At 38.7% G+C, this 24,001-nt stretch overlaps 1 protein-coding gene across 2 annotated transcripts in view; it reads left to right on the forward strand.

Moving 5' to 3' along the window:
* Nucleotides 1-24,001, forward strand: part of MYO16 (myosin XVI) — a 360,224-nt gene that overhangs the window by 23,143 nt on the left and 313,080 nt on the right. The window contains exon 1 of one of the 2 annotated variants that reach the window (XM_027639708.1): nucleotides 10,357-10,398. The exons of the other annotated variant lie outside the window; for it this stretch is intronic. The gene's annotated coding sequence lies outside the window, so the exon portion shown is untranslated. Of the gene's footprint in view, nucleotides 1-10,356; nucleotides 10,399-24,001 lie in introns of those variants that run through there. 2 annotated transcript variants of the gene reach the window in all.

Raw genomic sequence — 24,001 nt, forward strand, 5'->3', positions numbered from 1 at the left:
TCTTGTTAACACTTGTTGAGTTAGCAGCAAGAAGAATGTAAGGTTAGCATCAGGGCCAGCAAAGAAATGTGAGAGGCAATGCTGTGGGTTAGTTTTCAAATGGATACTCTGACTCAGTGTTACCACTTTTTCTGTGGGAGGTTCTTGTGTCAAGTTGTTCAGGTGTCACCAGTAGCAGGCTTAGTCAGAACTGACAGCACTTACCATCAGCTCAGTGTCAGACTGTGTGCATCTGTGACTGTCTCCATCCCTAGGTAAAACTCTCCCACAGGTTAAGCAGTCCTATCCTGCTCTTGCTGTTCCTCTCACCCTCAGCCTTCTTCACATAGAGAAGCTGAGCTCATACAGGTTCCTTCCCTTGCCTTGCCTTTGACCCCATGCCAAAAGTGTGAATTCTGCCTTGGTTGGGTTCATGTGCCAGATTCTTCATGTGGGATAAACTTGGAGAATCTGAATCTACAAGTTCTAGGAATCCAATGCGAAATCAGCACATCAGCTGATCAGCAGCAGTTCTGACAAAAAGTCTTTGCTGCTTAGTTAAGCATCTCCACATATTCAGAGGGAAACGTTATGCAAGTGCATACTCTTTTTTGAGGAAATTCATATTCTACCAATTCTGTAAATGCTACATCTTAGAAAATGAAGAATTATATGAATTTGTTAGTTTTGTTTGCTTTTCAGTCTCTTATGGTAGACAACAGTTGACTATGGAACCCTGAGCCATTCACATTTTTAAATTTTTGCTCTCTTGGATTACCAAGAATTTTCTTAGTTATTGCTTGAATATCTAATCCTCTTTGTAGTTTCCTGAATATGTTCACATAACTGAACTTGTGCATATTAGTACTAAAGCAGGTGCCCCTCATATAATGGTTACATTTGTCTTCTCATTTTCCATTTCAAAATGCTTGGGTTTAACACTCAAAAATTTGCCTCCTGGATTTATAATGTGCTGCTATTACCTTAAAGTTTTTGGATGAGGAAGAAAAGTGAGGAAATTAGTTTAAAGTATGTTTTCTGTAAGCTGGCAAAACCAGCTCTTGCTTGTTTCTTGGTCACTCCAGTGTTACATGAGGGTGTACAAAGTCAGAAATGCAGGCAGGAGTAGGCAGGACAAAACCTCACATGAACTGTAATATATAGTCCTGTTTCAGTAAACTGTCATGTCTTTATTATAAAGCTTTGTCTCATAGGGCTCTGAATCCAATGGTGTGATGAATTGCCCTTAGTGCTAGGTAACCTTTTTAGGAAATTATGATAATGTACAGCTCATTTCAGCATTGTTCCTCACAATGCCTTTTGCAAGGTATAGACAGCAAGGTAGGAGAGCTCATATTTCCTGACATAATGCTTCTCTAATCTGTCTATTACAGTGTTTTCCACACTTTCTCCCACCCTTATCCTCAAAAACAACTGTCTCACCCATTCTTCTTTGGTTAATGACTGCTCTAGGTTTACACTTGAGCTCTGTTTTAAAGTATTTTACTTGTCTCTTACAGAAACTTGATCTATTATTTTAGAATAATAATGCTTTCTTTCATCATCCTCAAATCTCAAAGCACCATGGTGTTGGCCAGCTTCCTTTCTTGATGCATTGTAATGATACTTTTTTTGCCAGAAACAGAGCATTGCATTCTCATCTGAGTTAAAAAACATCTTTCAGTGAAGGTGTACTTTCAGAGTAACGTAGAACCTCATGCCAGGTCTAAGTTCACATGCCCTTAGCCTGAGGTATTCTTATAAAGTCAGTGTTAAACCTCCTATTGATTTCAGCACTGCCAGGATAAACTGATATGCTGAAGAGTAATGAATGAAAATTCACAAACATATCCACAGTATCTCTATTTGATCAACCTAATAACCTACTAATGAATGGTTTGCAGACATGTCTTATTCCAAAAGGTCATATATCATAGTTAATTTATGCTCAAGGGAATAAATGTTTATAAAAAACCTCACCATTGTCTGTGGTTTTTTTTTCAGACATTTTATTCCACTCTTGCAAGCATTTTCAATTAAATATGTTCACATTCAAGAAGATTAAAAATTGTTATAATCCTAGTTGAACTTGGTATTGGCCTTTTCTCCAACTGCTGTGCAGCATTTGCAGTAATGAGTTCTACAGCAGCTTTTTGACAAATAGATTTGTTCTTTCCATGCCAAATCTATTAAGAGTACTTGTCTATGCTGCTGTATTTTTATAACTAAGAATAATGTGTTTACTCATAATTAAAGTTTTTCTTGATATTGAAATCTATTGTTCATGACACCCTTGTTAGCAAAATGCAGTGAACTTGGTTCTCGTGCATTCAGAAAGGATAGGTGAATCAGGAAGGAGATCAGGAACGCTTACAGAGCAAGTATGGTACCTTGGCTGGTAGGGACTTGTTTCCTAGCTCAGTTCTGGAGTCTTTCACTTGGCACCTGGGAAACAGAAAGGTCTACAAGCAGTGCTGTTATTCCTCTCTTGAGGGCACTGTTCCCTTCGATGGTCTGGATTTCTTCTGCACATTTTTTCTTCTTCAAAGGAAACAGTCCTTGCTACTGATGTGTGTAGCTCTTCCTCCATTTGTTCCTTGAAGTCAAGTATATAGCAGAGCACTTTGCTTATCCTGCTTCAAGTAAACAGGTCACTCATATTCTTCTTTCTCTTTTCAGTCTTTTTAGTATTCTTGATGGCTGCTTCAGGTCCCCTAGTATGAAACATCGAGGTTTGGCTGTAACATTGTACACATTGCTTACAGGAGTCTGCTGTGCAGGGTCTCTGCCTGAGCTTTGTCCTATAGTATTTAGGACCAGACTGAGCAAACTTCAGGGTTTTTTGTGTGGCCTGAGGATTTTCAGGCTCTTGCCTGGCTAAGCTATCTTTCCAAGTACTGGCTCCTTTGGCAAGAGAAAGGTTCAGCTATGTAGTGCATTAAAAAAAGGTGCAAAAACTGGAATCAAAAACTCTACTTCAGCTAAGTTAATGAAAACCAGAAAGATAATGAGTACTAACAATATATAAAGCAACTGAAAGTAAAGCCTGGAGCCATACTAGAAGGTTCAGTACGTGTCTAATATGAACAGCCTCTCTTGAGTTATCATGAATTTATATGCTGCATAACTAAACAAAATTCAGTCTGTCAGGATGAGGTAATGTCAGCCTAGTGATTTGTGCTACATAGCCATTATGCTGCTGATCCGGTGTTTGGACTGTAAAACCAGGAGTTGCTTTGTTGTGGTCTTCAGAGATCTAAGTTTAACTTTGGCTGTGCCCCAGGAGTTCTGTTGACACAGTTTGTAAGTTCTTGATTTTTCCCTTTCTTTTTTGAAGTTGCTGTCTTGAGGAAGGTAGAATCCAGATAACAGAAACCCATATATAGGGTAACTGAGAAGACATTTATGGAGCCATTTCTTCAATTCATTCCACCCACAATAGAATTGTATGCTTAGGCTACCCTGGTCTTCAGCAACTTAAAAAAAAAAGTAATCTGTCAGCTCACCCTGTTACAAGATTCCTATTCATCCAAAATCAATCTTTTAATAATGAGGTCTAGATAATGATGAGCTGCATGAGTTGCCTTGGTAACGTACTGCCTCAAAAGTCTTATGTATAGCTTTAGGACTTGCAGGGGGGATGGAAAAAAATAATCAGTATGCAGAGAAATGTCCATGTTTGTCAAAGGGACAGATCTTGCACAGAACTTTTTGTCTCATCAAATTCCAGGAAAAATCTTATTTGTTACAGTGGACTATAAAAACTATGGTGATGCTGGATCCAGCTTGTGTGAAATGAGATGCTTTTTTTCCTTCAGACAAAACCAAAATCTGTCTCTAATTAGAACAAAAAATGCAGCACAAATGTGATCTCTTCTGGTTATCGTATAAAGGCCAGATCCAGAATCAAATATTTCTTTCTGTAGGTGAGGTGCAGAAGGGAGTATCACTAACTCTACTGTATTTCCTTTCTCTTATGAGGAAGGAATGTCTTTAAAGCACAAGAATCAGTGGTTTTACCAATAGCAAAAAATGCTATTTTTAAAAACATGTTAGATCACCTAGTTTGCAATGACCAACTGTGTGCTCTTATTTAGCAGCATTTCAGGGGCTCTGGCATTTCCTGACCACTTTACCTGGAAGAGCATGTGTGCATAGTTTCCTAAAAAGCTTTTTTTTCTTTGGTGATGAGTTTTTAGGAAGACAGATAGAAATCCAAGACTTCTGTGGAGCTTTCTCTGTCTCCTAAAGAAACCTAGCAGTTCGTAAAGTTAAGAGGCTAACTCTGAAACAGGTATTTCTCCACTGTCTTTCCTATAAATAATGATGTATTAAAGATCTGTTTTTGTGTTGTAGAGTGTAGCCTTAAAAGCTTTTTTTAAAGGTTTATTCCTGTCATAAGGTTAGAATGTAAAGAGTTGGCTGGAGCAAACAGCAGGCTAGGGTTTCTGAATAAATGAAACTATACACAAGAACAAAAGAATTTAATTAAATCCAAGTTGTGCTTTAAATTAGAGTTGTGCAATTGTGGAAGAGTGGTATAACCTCATATTTTACAATGACTCTCTTTTTAGTAACTGATCTGTAGCAGGGATAATAACTTTTGAGTCAGGAATTTATCTGATACCATTTGATTGCTTGGTACTCTTATCAGTCCCTCCAATTGCTCAACTGCGAGTGTGTATTTAGCAATTTCTTCCTTGCGTTTCCACCTTGTGTATTTTCTGCCTGGCTTTGGTTGCCTTGTCTGTCAGCTGTCTGCCCCTACAAGGGCTAAATATGTCGATTATGAAATACAAATAATGATTCACTCAACTCAAAACAACTGCAAAGAACTACTTCCAAACAATGAGTGTGTATTAGTAGAATCTTCTTTATGGGCTAAATCTGTTTGTGGAGTAAAGTTGAATTTTAGTCTTGCCCATATTGGGTAGGTATTCCACAAGTAAACTCCTTCTATAGTAGTGCTGAGACCAGATCCATTACTTTAAATCAGAGGAGGTATCAAATGTGCTGATTTTGGCAAATTGATTTGAGTAATGCTTTCAGCATATTTCATCTGTAGATATTGATTAGGCCCTGGGTGGGGTAAAGAGATGCTGGGCACATTCACCATGTTATAAGGGGCAATCAAAATCCCACAACTTTACCATGGTGAGTCAAATCATATTAACTGTGCCATAGCAAAGCTAGATGTTCATTTCAATGTTTTGGAGTCAATCTAACAACTTCACCACATCAAAGCACAAATAAAAATATATATTTGATAAATGACTAATAAACAGAGCCATTGACAGATACACAAGGAATGAAGCTGTAGGGAAAACACTAACAATACAAAGTAGTGATCCTGTTACATTATCTATTTCGTAATCTTGTTGAATGCCTGAAGAAAATTAGGCTTGGTTTTGATGGCTCTTGGTTTTTATAGATATTTTCATTATTGTAACAACAACTGGTTTTAGTCTTCTGTGTTTTGTCATCAATAGATGCCAAACATACTAGTCTAATTATTGTGTCAAGTTCAACTATATGAGGAGGTATATTTTTTCAGACTAATTTTATATTAATTTGGTATATAAACAAATTATACAGTACTAAGTGATTTTAGGAAAAAGTACCCTTTCATTTTAAAGGCCTGTTTAATGTTGTGAATTGACAAACATAAGTGTGAAACAGTATAGCCTTTTCTTCATTTGTTTTGTTAATAATGCTATTCTGTTGTCAGCATGTACAGGTAAGGGAATAAAGATATGAAAGTAGAAGTTTGGAGGACCTGATCTAGCAAGGAAAGATGAACAGGATTCAGTTTACCCTAACGGACTCTGTTAAAAAAAAAAAGAAAAAGAAGAAGAAAAAGGGCTATGAGATCTTAAGCAACACCACATTATGCAGTGATGGTAATCTTTGATGATATAATAAATACCTGTGTACCATTAAAGACAGTCCATTGCATGTCTCTGTTGGTTCATGTTTATCAAGAAAGAAGGGTGCAATCAATCAAAACCAATATAATGTCATAGCAGTATATGTCAAGCCTAAATAGCAACTCTAATAAAGATCTTTAAATACAAATAAAGACATAGCCAACAGTTTTACTGGGTAGGGACTAACTTGCAATCTCTTAATTTTCTGCTTGCACAGCTTGCCTGGTGTGACTTGATGATTGATTATGTTGGCATCAGTTTATTTGCTGACAACCCATTTTGTCTGTTTGGAATCACCCATTTTATCAAGCTAATTTTCTGTTGTTGCAATACTGTCCACTGATTAAAAAAAAAAAAAAGAAAAAAAGGCTGCTCAAATAGTTGAATGCTTTTCATCCAGTGTGTTTTACAAATCTCAAGGTATGTTTGCTGTTTTTTACAGAATAAATGCCTGAGAGTCTCAGCAAGTTAAATTCCATTTGTACAGAGCTGCATCTCTGCTGGAAGAATACAAAGGTACCCATGGGTGCATTTTAAAGAAATTATATGTAGGGATTGGAAACTTTATGTAAAATCAGAGCTGTCATTCATTTCATTTGTTCTAAACTAAAAAATAACTGAAATTGAAACTGAGATTATGTTATATGACCTTTTGTTTTACTTCAGAATAGTCTGACTGGCAGCCCATGTTGCAGATATGACTGGATATAAAATGGTTTTTGAGGTGTGGCTTTGCTCAGAAGGTGGAGATAAAGAAAAATGATTCCTGGCATTTTATGGAGCCCAAAGCTGTCAAACCATTCTAATGTGACTGTGTATCCTCTGAGACTAAGGACTGTGAAGCATCTACTGCATCTGTGGGTTTATGGCCCTGGGAAATGGCAAGTCTGGAGAGAATCCCAGGTTCCCTAAAGGTGACATCTACCCTTAGCAAAAGCAAGGCTGTGCTGCTGCACTTGTGTATGATGGTTCTGTGATTTGGAATTAGTGTTTGGAATTAGTCTCGTAAGTAACTCAAATGTTGCTCTTATTCTAGCATTTGCATTGGGTTTGCATGGCCAGATTTTGATAGAAGGGGGACTACAGAGGCAGCTTCTCACAGAAGCTGCCAGAAGCTTCCCCCTTGTCTGACAGAGCCAATGCCAGCTGGCTCCAATGGGGACCAGGTGCTGGCCAAGGGCTGAACTGATTGGTGATGGTGGCAGCACCTCTGGGATAACATCCTTAAGAAGAGGAAAAGAAAAAACAACCTGCTGTGGAACAACAGCCAAAAGAGTGAGAATATGTGAGAGACACAGCCCTGAAGACACCCAGGTCAGTGAAGAAGGAGAGGAAAGAGGTGCTCTGCTAAAGCAGAGATTCCCCTGCCACCTGTGGTGTAGACTGTGGTGAGGCAGCTGTGCCCCTACAGCCCATAGAGGTCTGTAGTGGAGCAGAGATCCACCTGCAGCCCATGGAGGGCCCCAAGGCAGAGCAGGTGGATGCCCAAAGGAGGCTGTGACCCCATGGAAAGCCTGTGCTGGAGCAGGTTCCTGGCAGGAACTGTGGACTCATTGGAGAGAGGAGCCCATGCTGTAGCAGGTTTGCTGGCAGGACTTGTGACCCCATGCTGAAGTAGACTGTTCTTGAAGGACTGTACTGTGTGGAAGGGATCCATGCTGAAGCAGTTCATAAAGAACTTTAGTCCATGGGAAGAACCTACTTTGGAGAAGTTTGTGCCATTAATGAGACCTGGGAAGCGAAAGGGAAGTGAGGGTGGCATTTCAGTGTCCCTTATGAACCTTCATATAGATTTAGAGTAGGCTGCTAGTGACATTTAGGTTTGTTTATTGTTAAGTTGGATTTATTTGTGGATTCATAGTTTTGGGATTATTTAAAGGTTAAGCATTCATGTGGAAGCTGTACTAGTGCTACTGTCCTATTCGTTGTTTTCCAAACTGTGTTCATGGGACACATGCCTCTGGGAATGATGCTGAGTATCTCCAAGTATTCATGCCCTGTTCTTGGCCATGAGTCTGTAGTCCCTGTATGCACAGATAGCTCCCATTGGCCCCCTGCTTGTAGCCCATGAGATCAAAGCAGATAATGGCAATGTGATCTGAAGAATTAAATACTTTACTGAGAGGATGAAAGGGATGACTGACAGCAGACAAATTGCTAATGTTTTACTTTACTTAGATGCGTTTGCAGTGTGCTAACTGTAGGAGTTCCAGCAAAGGTCACTATAAATTGTGTATTTAGATGAAATAACCCCTCACATTAGGCAGAATGTAATTCTTTTTTTAACACCTTCTTCAAGCTCCTTACTTGTCAAAGAGAAAACTAAATATATAAAGAGAATTAAAACTAAATATATAAATAGAATTAATATTGTAAGTTGCCTGGAAGCGTAGAGCCATCAGAAATTTTGTTAGGAGAGCAATCACTAGCTATTTGCACTGCTGTAAGAGTAGTCCATAAGCAGAAAACTCTGATTTCTTAGCAGTGTGTAGATATGAATCAATTGTTTTCCTGTTTAGTATCCTCCTTCCCACCCATTGGCCCTATTTGACCTGATCCCCAGTGTCCCGGCTCCCCCCCTGCGCCAAAGCTGGCTTCTTGATGCTTTCAGTGGAAACACCTATTGCAGTATCATTGCTGATTATATATTGTCTCCTGGAATTTGCCATAACTGTTTTTTGGTTGATGAAAAAATCAAAGCCATGTTACAGGAAATAGTAATAGAAACCCATTTGCCTATTGTACACAATTAATGCTGGTTTTTTTGCTGTGTTGAAGCATGATGGAATTTATTTTACAGCAGTTTCATAACTCATGTTTACTTGGAGAGTGTAGTCAGGAACTGAAACAACTTGTACTCAAAAATACTTTTTTCCATCTTCCCTTTATTCCACACCTTTTCCTTGATATAAGATAAATAAATCCCCAACCAAAATGCTGGTTTCAGACCTGAAGGGAAAAGAAATTATAACTATTTGTTGCAAGTCCATGCAGAGATGATGTGGTACGTCTCAGATCACAAACCTTAGTGTGTTATAGTAAGGTGGCAGTAACTTGAATTTCAGCTGTGAAGCTGTTTCACAGATGTGTTTTACACTTAGCCTAAGGCTGCTAAAGCAGTGTTTAACCTTTGAGCTTAGGCACAGTGAGATCTGAAACAGTAGTGATGTTATTAGGTAGGTAGAAGGAAGTGTCCTGGTATGTTACTGCATTCAGAGATGTGTTGAGTCAGAAGGTATTACTAGTCTCCATGCTGCTTTTCTGTGTTAAGTGTGGTCAGAACCTTGGTGTTTTATGCGGCTTGTCCAAGTGTCTGAGGGCAAATAAACTTCTCTTTTTAAAAACCATTTAGGTCAAGCTGTGGTGCAGCCTAGTTCCAACAGAAGTGTTTCCTCTGTGAGTAAGCACAGTTGTGAAGTAGTTGCCAACTTGTGAAGATAAAGACTCATTCAATGAGACAGTTTCGGCTCCCACTCATACTATTGCCCTGGATGGTTGCCTAGTCTCCTCACTATGATCCAGATCTGTGTTTGGGGATGCCCTGATTTGCATAGTATTGATATGATAGACTTTGGAGTTTTAAAGACTGTTGCTTGCTGCACCAGAGATCCTGCTTTTGTTCTCATGTGTTGTTTTGCTTCGAGTTTCATTTTATACAAACCGAGGAGACATACTGTGTCCATTTAGTAATTCAGAATACGCTGCAAGTCCCCCACTGATTGTGGGAAGGTTGTGGAAGCAGAAGCTGCGGAAGCATCACTGCCTGCCTTCTGACAGGCTCAGCCCTGCATCCCTTCTGGAGACAAAGCACCATCCCTCTCACTTACTAGCCACCAGCCAGTTTGCTGGTTTCCTAGGGAGGCATGGTGGGGGGGAGAGGGTCTCTTCTCTCTCCAGGCCACATGATTTGATGGGAAAGCTCCTTAAACTGAGCATGTGTGTGCTCCCATGCTAGCACGGTCTGATTTGTGATTTGCATATGCTTGCTTACAGGAGGCAAAAATGCAGGAATGCTGGGGAAGCCCTGAATTTTGGGGTTGGGAGTAGTGCTGTTTATTTTTCTGGTTGTTCAAGTGTGTCCAAATGCAGTAGTTGGACTTACAGTCAAAATATGTTCTAGCTTTAAATTTGAGGTAGTAGGTAATTTTTGTAATCAAGCCAAGACCACTACAAATTAAATACTGTGAAGGTCATGCCGAAAGATTGCTATATACAGAGTTAAAAATAGTGATGTTAAACCAGTAGCTTAATAGTAAGAAGCAGAGATCAATATACATTAAAATATGTTATATGCACCAGGCAGCTATTCACTATCTAGTGTGAGGTGAGCGGCATTGCTTGGCTAACATGTTTCCATGTTGCAGAGTTGCTATGGCAATATCAAACCAATGAATAAACCACATCACAGAGACAGGGAGGTGAGTAAGTGTGAAATTGATTCAGTGGCAAACAGGAATATGTGGGAGCGAAATTGGTCAAGATAAAATTTGTGGTAGGAATATCTATTTATTTTCACATTTCAATAATTCATTGTAATGACTTTTTTAAGAGATTGAAATCTTGTAGGTATTTTCTTCACCATAAACTCTTATGTATTTTTCATCTGATGCTATGTATGTGTTTCAGCATATATAAGGCATTTAATCCATTAATAATGAATATAGATAAATATAAAAAGTACATAATATTTTTTAAAAATAAAATAATTGGTAGTCATATAAAATCTAGGTAAGGTAAATTCACTTGATTATAAGTTTTGTTACCAGCTGGTGGCTAATATTGTAGAAGTTGTATTTGAAAGCATGTTTTTACATACATCAGGCTTAAACTTGTTGTTTATTTCTAAATGTGTAGTATAGTGACAGAAGCCACAGATATGTCCTAGAAACACAGCATTTTGCATAGCACACTGATATAACAAAAGACAGATATCTGTACTTATAAATGGATTGTGCAAATATTGATCATGCTTCATTGCCCCGTTTTGTGATTTATGTGACCAGTGCTTGGAATGTCTAAGGAAGAATATCTTTTAGGATTTTTTTTCCATTTATTTTAAAACCTTCTGTGAGAAGAACAATTACACTAAAATGTGCTATCAGCAGTATATTTCTGTTATCTGTGGAAAATAAAATATGTATCAGGCATGTTTCTAATTAGGATTTCTGTTTTGCTAATTCATCTCGGTTCAGTTGGATGATCAAATCATGATAAATGTTTTAGTCCTGGGAAAGATCCTGCTACTGAGGAATAGAATGTTATTTTGTTATATGTGAATTATTAATGTTACAAATTGATATTTGCTTAAGAAATAAAGAAATCTATTCTTAGAATATGCTAGTTTTGTGCAGGAAGTATGCTTCTGTGAGGTTTACTGCTTGTAGTTTGTATGCTATTAATTCAATCTAAACTTGCTGCTTATCTATAGCTTAAAAAAAAAATCTGACATCTTACATGTGCTTTTCTGTTTCATCTCTATCTTCCCGTATGAGTGTATCTCCATGTCCAAGGCCTTTTTATTTGTTCACAAACAAAAATATGTATGTAACAATGCTAAATTAAACAACATTAAATTCAATTTAATTTTATTTTTTAAGATGTCAGAATAGTCTTATCAAGTACAGTCAATAAAATGAAAAGTGTAGTTTGTCTGAAGTCGTACTCTGTCACATAAAAGCTGCTCTTTGGGTTTGCTACTGCTACGGGTTTCTTTAGTTCAAAGCAGAACTGAATAGCTCAGTTTATTTATGGAACAGAAACCAATATTTGTTTGCATTTACCCTTTTGACTTAGTCTTTAGAGAACAACATTTGCCAAATTATTGGCAAAGAAGCTGCTGACCAGTGCTTTTTGCATTGGAATGGAATGATAAGGCAAAGACAAACACAGAGAGAGTGTTGACGGAACACTGAAGCTTTTGTGATTTGGAGTTTTAAGGGTAGGAATAAAGCTCTTCTGTGACGCAACATTTTGAAGTCCTTCAATCACATGTTTTCCTGCATTTCTCTGCAAGTTAAGCTCTGAGTAAATAATGTTCCTAAATGCAGTACATGTGCTGATGAGCAGCTGCATCTCAAGAGATTGTTCATTTCTGTTGTTTTCAGATGCAAACAAAATCCCTAGATTAGTTGATCAAACCTAGATAGATCCAAGTTAAACAGATGCAAAAGGAAATTATATAGGCCAGGATCTAGTTTCTGTTGTGCACCATATGCACATGAACTGTCTTTCTTCATTTGTCACTGACCATTTTAGCTGTGCACAGCATACGAGACTGGCTGCCCCATAACACCCAGCAGGGACTTTGCAGAGGCAGAGGTGTCACTGTTGCAGCTTCTGCCCCTGGCATGCGCTAGCCCACTGGTGAGCTCTCCTTGAGCTACACCCATTGCCAGGCTGGCCCGGCTGAGAACAGACACACAACTGAAATAGTAGAAATGTTCTCTAGAGGGAAAGTGCTTTCAGAAGAGGCTTGGTTTTCCACTTACTGCTTTGATTTTCTCACTTCTGGTGCATATGGTGCCAAAAGTGCAGAAGAATTGTTACTGCTTTGAAAACAAAGGAACATCTGTTCCAAGGGGTGTCTGATTGAAAGTCTGCTTATCAGCGGTACTGGGTAAGTGACCTTGTGTGTGCACAACCCCTGTGGCACTGCAGAAAAGTGGTTCACTTGCAGAATTCTTGGAAGATTTTTTTAAAGCCTGAGTTCTTAACCAGAGAGATATGACTAAGAAACAAGTCTTTGGGGCAGTGAAGGAAGAAGTATCTCTTCAGAAGGCCAGAAGAACTCTCCAGATCAAGTGGGTTTCTTTTCTCAGCAATGCATGTTGCTTCACCTCAGCTTTTTTATCTCCTGTAAAATGAAATTACTTATCTTAGCTTCACTGTGTATCCAAGCCAAGATAGCTTTCTGTCCCCATCTGTGAGTGGAAAAAACTATACCAAACTAGTGGTACCTCCTCTTCCTGCCCTCTGAAGCAGATGGTCGCAAGGGTTCATTTTGACAGAAGCACGTATCCAGTCTTGTAGCATCCTAGGTGCTCTCTAATGTGATGAGTGCCCTATGCTTCCTCAGCAGCATCAGTGTCCCTTTGCTGGCAGTGCTCACGGTTACAGCGTGATGCTCAGGGTATGTCTCTGGACCATTTTTGGATGTGTGATGCCCTGCATTGTAAATTATCTTCGTGCCAGTCCTTCCCATAAAAGGACTGGTGTGAGCATAATGAATACATAGTGAAAAAAAGAAAAGCTGTTTTTACCTCAGTAGCTAACTACATCTACACTCTGCTTTCTGATCTGTATACTTTGCAATATTCAACAGGATGGAAGTGGCATTTTGAGTAAATTTCTCTTTGCTTTTTCTTATACAGAATTCAGCACTGATGTGCTATGGTCTGACCTCTTTTCTTATCCACGGAGGTTGGTCTTACCTTTCTCCACACAATCCCACATGCCAGCAACAAGGCATTGGGAGCAGCAGGGAGAGCCTATTCCCTCCACAGCACCCACAATTTACATCAGCACAGGGTGATAAAAGGTGGGAGCATATTCAATGCAAGTAGAATGTTATCAAGCACTAATTTCTCTGAATAATATAGTTGTATAAAGACAAAATATTTTCAAAGAATTGTAACCTCACTGGATATGTAGCCTTGTGTAGTAACAAACCCACTTTGTTCTGTGCCAAAAGGCAACACTACACTTGCTAAAAGTCCTTATTTGTGTACAAGTCCTTGTTTCTTATACAGTTAGTTTGTGTATTTTCAGTGGATTTTGTTTTGGGGTTTTTTTTATGTACAGAGAAGGGAGGGAAAGATAGAGGCTGACCATGAGATTTTTTTCATAGAAAGAGTGTTGTCTCAGCCTTTGATTTCAGCCCATTGACCTCTGGAATTATAACAGTCTGCTGTAATTTTGTATTTACCCTGAGTTACTCTTTTCCATCTTCATGTGACTTTTTCTTTTTTTTTTTTTTTCCAATTTCTTCAGTTTTGGGTCAGCAGCCTCTTACGAAATTCTCAGTCTTTTGTTTTTCTCCATTTTTTGCCTTTTTTGTTGGCGTTTTTCCAACAAAAAACTCTTCTGTACATTGGATATGTAGACTCATACAAAAACTACCAGTGCTCACATATGCTGATATCCTTCGGATTAGTTTCTACTGAGAAACTGGCTTGCTCCTTTTTCAGTAACTGAGGTAAATTTTCCTTGTTCTTTGGTTTCACTTTTTCCTTTCTTAGAAGTGTGAATTCATCTCTTTAGGAATATTTTAATACAAATTATCTCATTTGAGCACCTCAGATAACTTTTTATTGTTAGAAAGTTTCAAGAGCATCTTTTTGAGATTAAAGGTGAAGGCAATTTTCAATTTACTTCAAAGTGCAGAATGAGGTACCCAGCTGGGACCATGGATGAGAACCATACCTGTGCCCAGTCTCCAACATTCTTTTTCTTGGAGCCATCTAGTCACTTGTCATCTGGTTGGAGCTGTCTGGTGTGGGCAAGCAGCACAGGGCAGAAGTCAGAAGGAGTCCAGGAAAATCTGAGAAGCTTTTTTGGCTTTACCTGGAGAATGTGTTTTCTGGTATCCACTGAGAAATTTTAGGAGAGTCCTTAGTTTCTAATGAATACCCTTTGTACCTTCTTTGGGGTTGGTGACAGACTCTTCTCACCTCTTTGGGGAAGTATGGCTCCTCCTTGAGCATACAAGTTACCTTGGCAGCTTGTCTGTATGTTTCAGGAATATGTAGCCATTCATTTGGTAAATCACTTAGGGCAGCCCTGGGTACCACCCACCACTCTTTCCTTCATAATTGCCAGTGGTTTTTAAGGCCTTCCATCAGTCCTCTTTGGGATGCCTCGTTTCCTCTGTCATTCTTCCATGCATCTGTTTGGTTAAGGCTATATTTTCATAAGCTCTCAGACAAGCTGCAGTGCCCACACTTACTGTCTGTTTCTTGAGGGATCATATTAGCTGTAGATTTACTTAATTGATATAACTCTATTCCGAAAGCCTTTGTGCCAATACGTACCACTTAAATCTATTAGCTAGATGTTCCAGCTAAATAATTATCTTTTTGTGCTGCACTACTGTAAAATGAATAAAGCAAAAAATTTGCTTATATGAGAGGTTAGGTAGTGGAAATGAGAGCACAGAAATAGTAACAAGTTTGCCTCCTTCCCTAGCAGTTAAAAGAGAATCAAAGCACAGAATCCCTGATCCTGAGACTGAATTGTGACAGTTGTGCCACTACTTGGTGGTTCTTCCTACAGTCCATGAGACGCCATGGTGCATCCTGCAGTCCTGGTTCCCTGCTTGTTGAGACTAGAGGACCCACAGGAGTTGTCTTGACCTGTCTTTTAAGAATCGAGTGACATGAAGACTGTCAGCTCATCTGCTCACAGTTTATGAATTGAGCTGTATTAATAGTGTCTTGTGTGCATAAGTTCCCAAAGAGGCACCAATTTTCTGACCTGTCAGTACCTGTGTTTTTGGTATTTACTCTTTAAATTCAAATGCACCAAATTATTTTTTATGCCTATTGTAGGGCACATCATGTATTGCAAACGTATTGGAACACCTCTCCTATGAGGAAAAGCTGAGAGAGTTCGCATTGCTAAACCTGGAGAAGACAAGGCTCCAGGAAAAACTTATAGAAACCTTTCACCACTTGAAGGGGTCTAGTTTCCCAGCCTTCTTGAATCTTCACTGAACTGGGCATTAGGGTATTCTGTGTTCTTGGTGAATGGTGTGGTAGGTGTGACCTGGATTACTTGGCATTAGAAAAATCTGAGGACGTGATTTTGCCAAATCAGGACTCTTGACTCTAATCCTGTATGAACTTCAAGTGCTTTAATTAAATGCTGATTATATATTCCCTTTACTATTTCTATTAGCTATAGCAGACTTCTTGTTATTAAACTGCTATGAGCTATTGTTGTTGCTCGTAAAACCTGTCACGTTCTACATTATTACTTGGTTGAATCTCTAGTAAAAATCATACAGGACTTGGAGACTGCCATGTAAATTAAGTGTCTGTATGTGATAGAGTTTTTCCTGTGAGATTTGGGCTGTCATATATAGGCCCTAATATTTACAAATATTAACACTCCAGGCTGTGAACGTAGCTGTGTCAGTTGAAATGTATTCTATTCAATAGGTCTACTGTCACCACAGAATATTATATACTTTTTAGAGGCATTTATTAATAAGTAAGTTGGTGTTTCTTTTTAATTCTTTTTCTTTGTGGGATTAAGCAGAATTGATAGGGTTATTTCCCTCTATCAGAGAAACTTCTGACTGCTTCCTCTCTAACGTAACTTCTGAATTTACAACTTATACATGGTTTTATTTGGATGAAATTTTTAACTGAGCTGTAAATGTCTGTAAGATAAAACTTCACAGTAAATTTATTCAGTTGAATGTTTCACTGCAGCATCTAGCACTTCAGTTAAACCTTAGGTTAACTGAGGTGTCCATAGCTGTTTATTGACATATGCACTTGACTGTTGGACAAGTTGTAGATACTTTTATTGTTTAAGTTAATTCTGAGTTAATTCTTTCAGTTTTAGCTGAAAGCGATATAGTTCATTCTTTTTGCACCTAAATAGGATTTGGAAAACTAGAATGATTTCATACTAGAGTATTTATGGAAATTATTGTTGCTGTTGTTTTTAAAACAGCACAAACTACTTCACATTCTGTGCATTCTTCCTAATACTTTAGACATGAGCCAACAATATGCACTTGCAGCTCAGGAAGCCATTTGTATCCTGGACTGCATAAAAAAAGCGTGACCAGCAGGTCAAGGGAGGTGATTCTCTTCCTTTGCTCTGCTCTCATGAGATCCCAGCTGGAGTACTGCATCCGGTTTGGGGGTCCCCAGTACACAACAAACTTGAGTTTGCTTCAATGGTCTAGAGGAGGGCTATAAAAATGATCAGAGGAATGGAACACCTCTCGTATGAGAGCAGGCTGAACTGGGGTTATTCAGCCTGGAGAAGTCTCCAGAGAGACCTTCTAGCAGCCTTCCAGGACCAAAAGGGGCCTACAAGAGAGACTTTTTACCAGGGCCTGGAGTGACAGGACAAGGGGGAATGGCTTAAACTGAAAGAGGCTTGATTTAGATGGGATAGAAGGAGAACATTTTTTACAATGAGGCTGGTGAGACAGTGGAATAGGTTACCCATAGAAATTATGGATACCTCATCCCTAGACATGTTCAAAATCAGGTTGGATGGGGCTTTGAGCAATCTTAGCTAGTGAAAAATGTCCCTTCCCATGTCAGTGAGATTGCTCTTGGTGATCTCTAAAGGTCCGTTCCAACCTAAACGGTTCCACAGTTCTGTGATTCTGTGATCTCTGGTCCTATTTATTTTAGCTATGGATAAAGCAAAAAAGTTACTTCTAACTATTGTGACAGATATTCAGAATGTAGTTCAGAAATTGGGATAGCTGAATCAGCCACTATGTAAGTTGATCAGTGCATCTGGGGAGGAAATGCTTCTCTAAGGAAGTGTCAGTACTGCAGCAGGGCAGCTGCAGAGATCAAGTACCCACTAAGGATATTCATCAGTGCTTTGTGTTGCTCTGGAGGTAGGAGAGGGATAAAATTCCTTTGCAAGATACTTTTCTGTTCTTGTTGATGGTGAAGAATAACATTGTTTTATTCTGTAAAACATTCTTTATGTATGTGCATTTTTAAATTCTCCCTTGTAATTCTGTTTTCTTAAGGCATTGAGTTGATTTTTTTTCTGCACAAACTGTTGATATTGAGAAAAATCAAAGGATAGGTATTTATAGATGAAGAAGGGGGGCAACTTAGTTCTGAAGCTGAAATAATGTAGTAGAACACAACAATGATTTTTTTTTTTTCCAAATAGACAAACCAAAATCAATACCAGTTTTTCTCTCTGAGGATTGAATGAAAAAACACTCAGGAGATTTCTTCCTCCATCTTCCCTTTCTTCCACCAAAACCAAGCTCCCCATGAACCCCTGCAGATCTTACATCCTGGGAGACCTTGTATAAATAGGAAATTTTATTCAGAACTGAATAAAATATAAGATCCTAATCATATTTCCCTGCAGCCTTTCCTTAAACCCTGAGGAGAGTAAGATTGAGCCTTCTTAAAGTGAGAGAATTAATAATACTCCATTTTCACAGAGATGCTGTCAAGAGAAATCTATTGTGACTTAGAAGTATAGGCTGGCAGCCTGCCCCCGGAGCTCAAGAAGACATGGCACCATGCCCAGGCACTTTTTCCCTGGGCTTCAGCTTTTTCACATGGCTGTGCAAAAACAAGTCAATACTTTCTCGAAACCTTGGTTCTCATGCCGAAGACCCATTTGCACTACCTAGAGGTTTCTGTTCTGTTCATTTCAACTTAGAATTCGCTCCTGCTCCTTGTTATCAGCTTTTTTCCTGTGGCTGATGCATCTGAGCATCTTAACGTATCTTACAGAGACCACCTTTCTTAATTCAGCTCAGCTGCTGGATTGCTTTTTCACCCTCATAGTAATTTTTGCTGAGCCTCAGGTAGGGGGTAGATAATCCTCGGGTAGTTGCTGTAATGATCATGTGACTCTATGGGTTCAGCCATTCTGGAAACGGTTAAATTATTGGATGCTTTGATAATGCACACCATATAAATACCTAGAATCAGATTTTCTTTTAGATGGGTTTAGTTTGCTATTCAGTGATTAGATTGTAAGAAGTTATAATAATGCTATAAACAGTGACCTTTCAAAAAGGTGGTATTTTTTCACTCTAGTAAAAGGAATTAATCTTCCTTGGGATTCTGTTCCTAATGACGAAAAAGGATTAACAGCAAGCAAGGAGGTGGAGCTAAATAGTACTGGAGGGAAAATACCGTGTTATTGACATTTTAGTGTGATCCAAGGTGAATACTCAGTCAGCCCAACTGACAATCAGAAGACAGAAATTTTAAGCATAATGTATTTCAAAATAACACACTGAAAAGACTTTACAATATTGAAATTGAAATAGCATTATATCTTCAATCTGTACAGATGGTAACTTGAAAACTATTACAATATATATGTGATATATTAATGTATTAGCTGTGCTCAGTAATTCAAAGAGGAGAATACAGAAAGCTGCTGACAGTTAATGAAAGGTCTGTCATTGACTCTTAAACCTGCATCATCAAGACCTGTCTACCTGACACTGCCAGTCCTGAAGTACTTTCTCTCATCATTCTGCAGTACCTGTATGGTGTATCTTGCTAATTCTAGCAGGACACAAAGGCAAGTGGCACTGCAACTATCTTTCCTGACAACATTGCTGTGTCAGGCATCACATTTTCATTTGAATTCGTTCATCTGGCAAGGGAAAACAGAGCCAAAGTGAACACAGACTGCAATTCTACTTACAGACTACTACAAACAAAAACTATCTCATGTATGTCACCCTGGGAGAGTTCAACTAGGATTTTGACAGTGCTGCACTTGTAAAGGTCCTAAAGTCATCATCAACAATTCCCTAGTATCATCAGCTTTGTTTGTAGCAGCACCAGTCAAAAAAGTTGTTAAAATGTTTGGCATCATCAGGAAGGGTGTTGAGAATAAGACAGAGCGTCTGCTCCATGTTTTTCTGTGGTGTGCAACAATGGTGTGCCCAAATGTTGACAGGTGTGTGCAGGGCCAGTTTCCATACCCTAGGAAGGCTAGTAGAGGAGCAGAGAGGGGCCGATAAACTGATGAAGGGGAAGCAGCTGTCTTTGAGCTCTAGCAGGGATTACTCATTTTTAGCACAAGACTAGTGGAAAAGATGAGTGAAGTTTTAACATAGGGTTAGTACTGAAGCTCTGTGGCATGGAGGGTATTGGCTTAAAACAGATGAAAAGTACTTTCCAACAGAAATACAAATGTAGATTATTTTATTTTTGCCATAAGAGCTTGTGAACACATATAATATAAAATTATTAAAGAGAAAATACCCAAAAACCAAGAAACCAACAAATTCGTAGGCAGTAGGTCCATAGATACTAAAGGGAATAGATACACTCTAGCATCCCTAGTTCTGTGATGGTCAATGCTGAGGATTATCTAGGGAATAAACTGAAGTGGATGGGAGAAAGGAAGACAGTAAATCTAAATAGCTCCTCCAGTTGTCAGTGTCAGAGACACAGTGTTGTGCTAGGTGTTTTAGTAATCTCAACTTTTTGATTTTTTTTTCCCCCTCATGTTTCCTCTCAGTTTTCATTGGATTTTATGATAAATTTGTTTGGATGAAAAGGCTTGTAATTAAATGCTGCTGAGAGAATATAAGACAAAGTGATCTTCATTTTAGCTACCTAGGAATATGCCAAACCCAATTCTAGATGCTTCCTGTGGTGCTAATCTACTTCAATGATTGAGGAGAGAGGCTTTGAAAATTCAGAACTTCCCAATTGCTACAGAAGGCTGACATTCATTACAGACATTTGTGAAGCTTTCACAGGCACTGTTCAGCTTTCTGGACATCCTAAGGGAACCTTAGCCTAAAACCTTTTGGTTTGACTCACACTCTTCAGTGATTCACAAAACCAGATAGTGAGGAACTGATATAGTTTCTGGCCAAAATAGCCATTACCTTTTCTAATGAAACACTGTCCTTTTGTTTAGAAACATATTGTATTCCAGACACTAAAGAAACTCACCTTAGATTCAAGGGTTGTAGCTTATATACCTACCTCTAATATCAATCATTCCATTCCCGAGGGAGTTCACAGGGAGCAAGTTAGACGAAGAAAGATGTTTTTATCTCCCAGAAGTTAAATGAACAATGCAGTTTGAAGTGATTCAATTGCAGTAGTATAGAAAGGCGCCCTCAGCCAAAATAACTGTATGTGTTTGTAGTTTTCTAAGTGCAAAGTAAAATGCAATGGAAGTCAGTGTGAAAGGCTAAAACCTTGCACATACAGCTATCTAGGTGACAGGCATCAGGTTAGGGTACTTTAATAATTTTGATCACATCTTCGTGACAGAATATGCTAGACTTTTCACCCTCTGAAACTGCTTATAAGATACAAATTTATTGTTCTGGGGGTTTTGATGTTTTTTTGCTTGCTTGTTAGGGGGCAAGTATTTGTTTGTTTTGTTTCTGCTAAGTATTAGAGGCAGCTATGTCTTTTGTGACATTGTGGTATAATAATTCACCCTACTGATCATGAGTTGTCTACTTTTCAAATGTGTCTGTGAGACTGTCAGGATATAAAGAAATTTCTGGTTAATGATGAACATCTTTCCCTGGAAGGGAACATAGAATAAGCAGCTACAAAGTCCTTCAGCTGTGGACTTACTTAAAAATTGGTTTTCTCCTGATGCTTTTTAGCAGTCAGTTGACAGCACAGACTTCAACGTCAGCAACATTAAATTGTAAACAAGTGTTCTTTGCCCTATGTTATATTGGTTCAATCAGTGTTGTCAGCATCTTACTACTGATTAAAATAATTTCATACATGCAGGACAATTGTTTGAAACTAAATACACAGGTGTTATAGGTGGGAGGAAAAAAAAGGGAGTTGCAGAATTTGAATTCATGGCATATTCTTTCATGTGGAAGAAATCTCTTTGGAAATGTGAGCAAGTATGAGTGGCTGAAGTATATGCCTTCATTATAATAGGCTGTTACAAATATTTCAGACCAGCACCTGCCCTCTTCGGTTCACAGAGGCTTCTACAACCATCTTAGAATGTTCATGCTAAGGTTACTTCTTTGTTTGGACTCAGGCCATCCTATTTGAGACCATTTGAGCCTTTAGGATGAAGATGATAGCTGTATGTATCCATTGTATAACATAACTTTGTTTAACAAATTTGGGATCTGTTGGTCAATACAGCATATGGGATGGGAAATGGAAGTTGTGGGATGATATGAAGTACCCAAGAGATCTGAGAGCCATCACAAACTAGAGATCATCTTTCTCAGTCCATGTCTGTGAGCTCCTGTACAGCATAAAACATGGACTACAATCAAGAGCCAACCGTACCTCCCTTCACTAGCTTGAAAAGAAGCAGGCTATTGAGACTGCTGGTGTTTTCTTTGTATCACTATGGCAATTTCCTTATTACTGCCTCCTTTCTATATTCTTCTTCCACACACAGCCCAAGTTCTGACATTACTGTTGCATGCAATATCTGCATATTTTCCCAATGTGATCATTTGAGTCTGTTGAGGTCTGGGTTTTACTTCCGAGTTTTTATGAAAGACAATAAGTATATTTTGAAAAACCTAAATAAATAAGAATTTGACTTGTGGGACATGGAACTGTAATTCTAACCCTCACAATTTTAATTTGTTTTCTCCTTTGGGACATGTTTCAAGATATTAACCATCTGCCTGGGTTGCATACATAGTAAAAGAATAAAATCTGTAGTGTCCACTGAAAAATGGAATTAAAACCTTATAACTTTATCTGCCTACTTTAAACCATGTGCAGAGCTAATTTTGGAGATGACACTATTCACCTAGTGCATTGCTATCTCATTACAGAAAGACTAATGGCAGGTACGGATCTCTCAGCTTGTTTTGACCAAGGTTTGTGTAATATGATTGTTCTCTAATTTTCATATGTATCCACCAATAAATTATTACTAGGTTGCTGTAGACAAACAAAATCCTTATTCCTAATTTGAAAAGGACGGTTTTAAAAATTCTTCTTTTAAAAATCCGTGTTGCTTTTTGCTTAGCTTGCTTAAAATAAAAGGAAATACAAGATGAAAGACTTGAATAATGTAAGAACAAAACTGAAAGCATGCTGAAAGATGCAAAGAAAGAGCAGAGAACTAAACCAGATTGTCATTTAAGAAAAGGCTACTTTTGAACTTAGAAGTCGCCCTGCCAAACCACAGGGAGTAGTTAGTGCATTGCGGTGGTCTATGGCTGCAGTCCTCATAGGAAACTGGCAAAGGGAGACATGTAAAACTAACAAGCTGCTATCTTCAGAAAGGACTAAATGAGTACAAATGAGGGGAAAATAAGGCTCATTTAAGTATTAGCATGAGTATTTTTCATTAGTCTTCTTACAGTTATGTTCAGATATCATTGCTATGCATGTATCTCAGCTGGGAGATGGAGGAGATCCTACAGTGTCCTGTGTGGAAACTTGAAAGAAGATTGATGTTCGTGAGGTTGTGGGGAAAAGGAGTTGACTGAGACTGTAATAATGCAGCTTACAGATGCATTTTTCTCCTGACTTTACCGCTTCATGGTAAGTGAACTTTACCAAAACTAGCTTTTCAAGGTTGGGATCAAGCTAGTGGCTGAAGGAAGTGTTAAAAGCTGGGCAGCCCCTAGTTTTAGGTCTTTTTCTCCCCTGCCCTGGTTTGCACAGGCTGCACACAGATGGCAGCATCCCCACTGGTGCTCCCACCAGTGAAAGCAGATGGCAGTAGGCAACTATGCCTGCTCCCAGCCTGATGTACCTGCTGGCCCTGCACTTCACTGAAGCTCTGTGCCATCGTTCTTTTTTTTGCCTTTCACCTGCATAAAATCTATATGCTTGTGTGTCCTGGAGGTGTATTTTATCCTGCAGAACAGGTGAACGACTGCATGCACTCCTGCAGTTCGTACAGTTTGGGACACTGCTTTCCCAGCTACGCCAATCACTGCTCACTGCCAAAATACCAGCTAACAGGCATGTAGCCATTTATTTGCTGAACTCTGTTAAGATGCTCTAGACCAGTTTTGTGACTTTTTTTCAAATTCTTTATAAAATAGTCTCAGTTCAACAGTCTTGTATGAGGGGCAGCAACCCCTGCAGTTATCTTGGCAAATGATGAAGATCTGGGAAAGCAGCAACCTCTTAAATCTGGGAAAGCAGCAGTGGAAGCCCAGGGAGGATGCCTGCTCAGTCCTATTTCCTGGCATTTCTGTATTCAAAGTGGTTTTTTTCAAAATAAACATCTTACCCTGTTTTATTCTATCTCGGTATTGAAGTTGCGTTGTACCTTTTTTTATTTGCTGTAGCTATGCTGTGTTTGTGTGGTTGGAGTATACAAGACATGCACAAAACTAATAGAAACCTCACAATATAAACAGTGACTTAAATGTAAGTGCAGAATATTAAATTGAATTATTAGCATAAAACTTA

The sequence above is a fragment of the Corapipo altera genome, unplaced genomic scaffold (genome assembly GCF_003945725.1).
Source record: "Corapipo altera isolate COAL_440 unplaced genomic scaffold, ASM394572v1 0, whole genome shotgun sequence".
NCBI classification, from domain to species: Eukaryota; Metazoa; Chordata; class Aves; order Passeriformes; family Pipridae; genus Corapipo; species Corapipo altera.